A 7,333-nucleotide genomic window follows, 5' to 3' on the forward strand; every position below is an offset into this window, starting at 1 on the left:
GAATCCAACCCCAAACCACTGAGGTATCTTCTCACAGTTTTCGTGGTGATGAAAGAACCACAGGAAAGAAAATGAGAAGGACCATGTGCTGGTGAGGATGTGGAGAATAGGCTATGGGAAACTCTGGATGGAAGGAACCACGTGGTGTAGCTACTATGGCAACCATCACGGTGCACACCACACACTACACAGAGCTCCACATCTGTTCCCGGACACAGTCCCTCATTTCCAGCTGAGTGTGAGGAAGGTCTAGATCTCAGCTTGTGGAAAGAAGCAGTAGCAGGAAACAGCTGGAGGTGTCCTAACATAGTCTGCTCACCTGCAGGAGAGAGCCAGAGCCAGAGATGCTGGAGGGGACAGCTGCTGTCAGAACACATATCACACTCTGGTCTCAAACACCCCCATTAGAGGACTCGAGCTGGTTTGCGTCAGTCTGTGAAGCCTCCATATGTGAGGACCTTGTGCACAGGAGGGAAGCATGCACCCTGATGCAGAGGAGCTCATCATCTGGGTTTGAGGAAGAGAGAGGGAAAGAAAGCCCAACCATACCACTGTGACCCTGGCTTGGCTGTACGAATGCCCCAGGCTGCACAGCCTGTCCTCTCTGAGACTGCTGACATTCACAGAACATCATGTCCTTGAGGTTGCCCTGGGATGGCGTGTGCATCAATAATGTGACTTCTTATTGCAGAATGCTGTCCCATTGATGGATGTTTTCTTACTGGGATTATTCTTCACACAGGCTGTTGGGTTTTTCTAGGCTTCTAACAGAAATGAAGACACAAAAAGTCCTCACATGCCATTTTTACATGAACATGGGGTTTCATTATTCTAGAGCAATCACTGAGGAGTGAAGAGTGGGATTTCCAGGTCTCATGGTAGGTCACCCATCTATAATTTCATGAGGAACAGAAAAATGATTTTCCAGGGCTTCTGTTTCATTTTTCCTTCCTACTTACAGGGTTGAGACCCAGGTGTCCTGTATGCTTCCCAGGATGTCTGGTAAGTGCTTCATTCATACATGAGCCCCCATGATGAGTATATAGGGCATCTCATTGTGATTGATATGAATTTCCCTGAAAGATCCTGGTGGAAAGTGTCCTCTCCTGTGCTTACTTCATGTGTCTGTACTGTCATGTATAACATGTCCACACAAGGCTCTGCCTGTTGTATAGATGGATGTCATTGTTTTTTTTTTCTATTGAGTTTGAGGGTTCTTATGATATTCAAGTGAATGTACTTTGTTGGTTATGAAATTTGTGCAAGTTTTTCCTTGGTCCATATTTTGTATTTCATTACCTTGATAAATACTTGGGTAGAAAAATGTAGTTGATTTTCACAAAGTGTATTCTTAATATTTGGTGTTATGTATATTAAAATTTTGTCTATAACATTCCAATGTCATGATTAATGATTGCCTATGAATAGTTTATCCATTGACAATATATGTAAAAGTCTTGTTTTTTTTCCCTGGTCTCCTCAATGTTGACCTGTTCCCTAATTGGTCTCTAGTAACTCAGTATTTTTATGTTATATGAATATAGACTCTTGCAATTGATTTTCATGGTGTTGTTTTCATAAACTGTAGCAATTCTGTTCTCATGCTCAAACCTGAACTTGTGATTTCATGACAGATGCTCTGCTGTATCTCATCAGGCTGGTTGTTCATCAGGTTGAATAGATGTGCTTCTGCTGTGAAACATAATCCTTTATCTTTCCAGGTGTTGGACTTTCTATACATCTTGCTGCTGTTCAGAGACAGGCTGTGGTACTTAGCCTTCTCCCACCAGACGTGGCATTGACTCCAGTGCCTTCCCCTGGTGGGTAAAGGACCCATGTGACACCCACACTGACATGCTCAATAAGAACCCAGAGAAGGAGCAGGTGAGTGTAAGGGTCTGCCTGGGTTTCCCCAGCCCAGAAACAGACTCCTGCAGGGGTGCCAGGGACTTATCTCCTGTGGAGAGGGACACCACAGGATGAGGACAGGACTTGCCTTCCTTGAGAAAGCCTACAACATGAGCACTCAGAGGAAATGGTAGTCAGCAACAGGGGTGAGGAACACAGGATGCCCAGGTGGGGATGCAAGAGTCACTGCCCTAAACGCAGTGCATGGATTTTCAACCAAGGGGAGATTTTGGGGATATTTCCATTCTCATAAATGTCCTGACTCATGTGTGGGTCGGACACAGGGCCCTGCCAGAGGGAGACTGAGTCTGTAGGGGAGGAACCGTGAGCACTTAGATCTGTGACCTCATGTCCTAGGTCCCAAAGGGACACTCCATTCTTCAGGACTGGAGCCACCAGGACACAAAATCCTCTCCTCAACTTGATCCAGGAACCCTCACCCTGGGGCTTCTCTACTAGACGATTTGGTATAGAGGTATAGACTGGGGGCATTCCTCCTGCCTGCAGAGGTGGTGGTGTCAGCCTGCAGAGATTAAGAATGTATCCTCAGGACCTTGTGCTAGTGTCACTGTGATTATGAGAGAGAGGGATGACATTGTTCAATAAGACGGGGTCAATGGACAAATCATTTTCATAGACTGTGGAAGCAAGGACATGTTCTTGAGATAAGTGCACAGTGTGTAATTTCTCTTAGCGATAGTCCATGAATATCTTGATGTGCACAGTTGGGCTTGAGACACAGGATACCACACTTGATGCCCTTCCCTCTCCATGAGCCCAAAACTGCATAGGGATGCTGGGCAGCTGGTGTGGGGTGAATCATGTGAAGCACTGGCTGGCAGCATGATCACCCCTATCATCAACTCCCCCTGAACTGGATATGGTCCCATTTCACGTCAGGTTCTGGATAATTCCTCCATGGAGATCGTCCTCAACACTATGTAAAAATAGATGCAAATACTTGATGTTTCGAGATCAGTACCATTATAGACACTGCATGGTGGCCAAACTAAGCACCAGGACTTGTGAAAATTGGGGATTATATCATCAATAAAATATTGTTATTTCCAGTGTTGTAGTGTGGCTTTGAGTTGATTTTATTCATATGCAATGAATCCCTGCTCATGCAGCAGAGCCCTGAAAAGTGTTTAAGAAGTTGTAGAGGTAGGATTGCACCCAGGGGGGGCTGACAGGGAGAGAGAGAGGATAACTTGTAAGATGGCCATGGGTCTCCCTTAATTTTCATACCAGAGAGCATGCTGGTAAACACACATGTCCTCACACTGACACAGATCCTGAAAGGGATAGAGGTCCCCAAGGGAAGAGCAACAGACCCAGTGTAGATTCCAGAACTAGAGAGAATCTCAGGCCTCAGAACCTAATTGTTTCCAAGTTGTTCTTAGAAATGTATGTCCAACTCCTATATCCTCTCCATGTGATCCCTGCACTGGGAGGGTCTACAGCTGGTGCTCCTTGTGAGGTCCACCAGGCATTTTGGAATCAGAATTATTTTTAGAATCATGCATCCTCAGGTTTAGAGGAGACATTCCCAGGGTGATCATACACCGAGTCCTGCCCACATGTGTTAGAGATGATGAGATGTGGGAATTTGGGTGGAGGATATTTAGACAGATTTGGACTGGAGATTTTGCATTTCTAGGCTGAAGGTTCGAGGGCTGTAGGGATGTGATAAATGTATTAGCACGTGGGCTGGATGTGGAGCTTGGATTCCCAGGGTGGACTGTGGTGTCCTGATCATGGATGGAAACTGTGAATGTTCTATTACATGGTAAAAGGGACATTTATGAGTCTCGTTAATTTAGACATCCTAAGATTAATATAATTTCCTGATGGTGGAGCCCCTGGGCAAGAGCATAGCCCACCATATATTCCGTCCTGTCACTGTGATGTACTCCTGAAACATGTAACAGTGTGTGTGAAGTGCACATAAGTGACAGAAAATAAAATAATACTCTTTATGGAGCATCTTGGTGGCTCCTCAAGTAATGCCAATGCTCTTATGAGAGGTAATAGAGGGAGGTGAGCTCCCAAAAAGGAAGTAATGTGACTATTGGTTCTCAATGATCTTTCCTCTGTGAAGGTAGAAGAAGAATCATAACATGAAAATACAAGTATGGCTACTCTGGAAACACGGAGGAAGGGTCTGAACACCCAGGAATCTGCAAGGGTGTTGCCCTGCAAGCATGAACTCTAGTTGATGGAGCTGACTTCAGGTAGACATCCAGATGGTAGGGGAATAAAAGTCTGTAGACACGAGCCCTTTGTGTGGTACCTGGACAGTGTGGTCATGGAAAGAATATAGGTTGGGTATTCAGTGTCACATTCCAGGTCACACAATAATGCCCAGGTTTGTGGTGACCACCATCACTGTCCCAGGGGCAAGACCACACACTGGCTGGGTGGTGTGAAAAGGAACCTCTGCAGGAACACAGCACTGAAGGGGGGCAGCAAAAATGATGTGGTGACCTAGACTGAGCCAGAACCTGGCACACCTGTCAGCCCAGGACTTGTGACCATGAATTCATGAGTATCTTATGAGAAAGGGATGGTTGTGGTGCTCACATGGAGACTGGGACAGATAAATTTATCCATGGAACTCACATCCTTTCTTTCCCCCAAGATCTTTGTCACATTTCAAAAAAAAGAAAATAAAGCAGGCGGGGAGGGGGAGATATCCCATTCTTGATAAAGACAGATCTATAGTCCCAGACTCTGCAGCCTGACACTTCCCAAGTCTTCTCAGATGATGCCTCAAGGAGCATTCTCTCCTTCTTACCATATAGAGATTGCAAATATCCCCCACCACAAAAAGTAATAAATGTTTTTTCTTGATGCAAAGTGTTAAACCTTTACCATTCCTTCTGTGTAGCTGTTGCTTCAAACCATCATAGAGAGAATGATGTGCACATGACAGCATTATCTCTGTCCTAAACCCCTGACACATTGGTGTGATGAGGTCAGGAGAATCCTTGTCCCTGTCACCTCCTCAGCCCTCCACCACAGTTCTCATCTCAACAGGATTTCTGACACTCCCAGGCTGTGGGTTGTCACAATGTGTCCTGCACAATAATACACTCCTTAATCCCCATCTGACAGGTCAACCATACTCCAATTATCTCCCATGTTGTAACCATCAACTTGTAATCTGTAATGAAGGAGCTATTACTTGGTGTATGTATCAATGTTTTTTTTTCTCCTTTGCTCATTTTTTCTTTCTTTTTTTAAATTTTTATTTATTTATGATAGTCACACAGAGAGAGAGAGAGAGAGGCAGAGACATAGGCAGAGGGAGAAGCAGGCTCCATGCACCGGGAGCCTGACGTGGGATTCGATCCTGGGTCTCCAGGATCGCGCCCTGGGCCAAAGGCAGGCACCAAACCGCTGCGCCACCCAGGGATCCCATTTTTTTCTTTCTTAAATTCAACATATGACTGAAATCCTACAGTGTTTTTCTTACTCTGACTTACTTCACTTAACATTATATTTGCTATCTCAATCCCCGTAGTTGCAAATGGATTAGATTTCATTCATGTATGGATTGTTTCCATAGTTTGGCTAATGTACATAATGCTGCTGTAACATAAATGCACATCCCTCTGAATTAGTACTTTTTTTGTATATTCTTTTATTGGAGTTCAATTTGCCAACATATAACATAACACCCAGTGCTCATCCCATCAAGTATCCACCTCAGTGCTTTTATATTCATTTTTATAATAGTGAGTATGCCAATGGTCCTGTTTTCCTTTGAATATTCTTTCATTTTTTAAAAAGATTTTATTTATTTATTCATGAGAGACACACACAAACAGAGAGAGTCAGAGACCTATGCAGAGGGAGAAGCAGGTTAAATGCAGGAAGCCTGATGTGAGACTCGATCCCTGGATTCTGCGATTATGCCCTGAGCCAAAGGCAGACGCTCAACCACTAAGCCACCCAGATGTCTCAGGATTATTTTATTTTCACTGATTTTATTTATTTATTCAGGGGAGATGCAAAGAGACAGTGACATAGAGGGAGAAGCACGCTCCTCCCAGGAGCCCAATATGAGACTCAATCCCCAGATTGGGAACATGGCCTGAGCTGAAGGCATGCGCTCAACAGCTGAGACACCTGGGCAGCCCAGTACTTTGCATTCTTAGAGTAAATGCCCAGTAATGCAGTTGCTGGATCATAGGGCAGGTCTCCTATTACTTATTTGATGTTGCACCATATGGTTTCCCAGACCGGCTGCACTCTTGCCCACCCACATCTCCTGACCAGAGAATTCTGCAGGGCCTCAGTTTTAGCGGAGGTGGTATCAGGGCTTATTTAACAAGCAGAGCAGAGTACATCCAGGTAAAACACACCACATGCTGGCCAGGGACCACACACTGCCCACTGCAGGCAAAGAGGGCCTGTGTAGATGCCTGGCCTGAAAGAAATAGCAGCCAAAACAGGACAACACAGTGCATGCAGCACACACCACAGACACTCTGAAAACCCAGAACCAGCACCATATGTGACGTCTTCGTCATAAAGCTGTTATTCTGGAGCAGAAGCTAGACCTAGCTTTTGTACACACAGAGGAAGATAGAGACTTAGAGAATATACCAAGGTTAAGGAATTCAATTCCAGTTTGCTGTTCTGATCCACCTCAAATTTGAGTTTCTTGGGTCAGTCCCCTTGACCCTGCAAAATGAGACAGGACTTCTGCTCTGCCTACAGATCCAGCAACTTCTGTTCCTGAAAGGATCCTGTGCATCCGGGGGACTGCCAGCTGCCCACACCATCCAAAGTGCATCTACCTCAATGGCATGAAGACATAGAGTTGTGATAACAATATTACCACATTCTTGTCCTTGCGAAGGATGCCCGACCTCCTGCCCAAAGCCTGTGTCACATGTTGAGGGGTGCTTTCCTCTCTATGTCATTCATTAGCGAGATTATGTGCATGGACCACATATGTCACCATTACTTACTGCAAAATAATACAATTATTGTACAACATACACTCAAACACAAAATGAATCCACAGGACTGAGATAAGAGTTGGGAGGGAAATAAACCTGGCGATTTTGACATAAAATTCCAGAATCCCCATTTTATCTACAGCATATAAATCAGAAGGAATTCCCCACACGGTCTTTGCTATAACAGCATTGGGAGGGAGGAGTTAAGATGCTGGATCAGGGTCCCTGAGCTTGTCTCGTTCCTGGAACATGATAGGCAGTTGTCGAATCATTCTGATCACCCATGAAATCAGTCAGAGTTCTGAGAGAACAAAAACTGCAAGTCCACAGGTGGAAAATCAACCTCCTTTTGAATGTAGGAGGTGTGGATGTTGTGATGGGGAGATATAGCTGTGGTGATGAAAGCAGGGAGGGAGGCTGATCCAGAATATTCTGTATAGTATTATGAGCAG

This window comes from Canis lupus, chromosome 9 (assembly GCF_048164855.1).
Source record: "Canis lupus baileyi chromosome 9, mCanLup2.hap1, whole genome shotgun sequence".
Taxonomy (NCBI): Eukaryota; Metazoa; Chordata; class Mammalia; order Carnivora; family Canidae; genus Canis; species Canis lupus.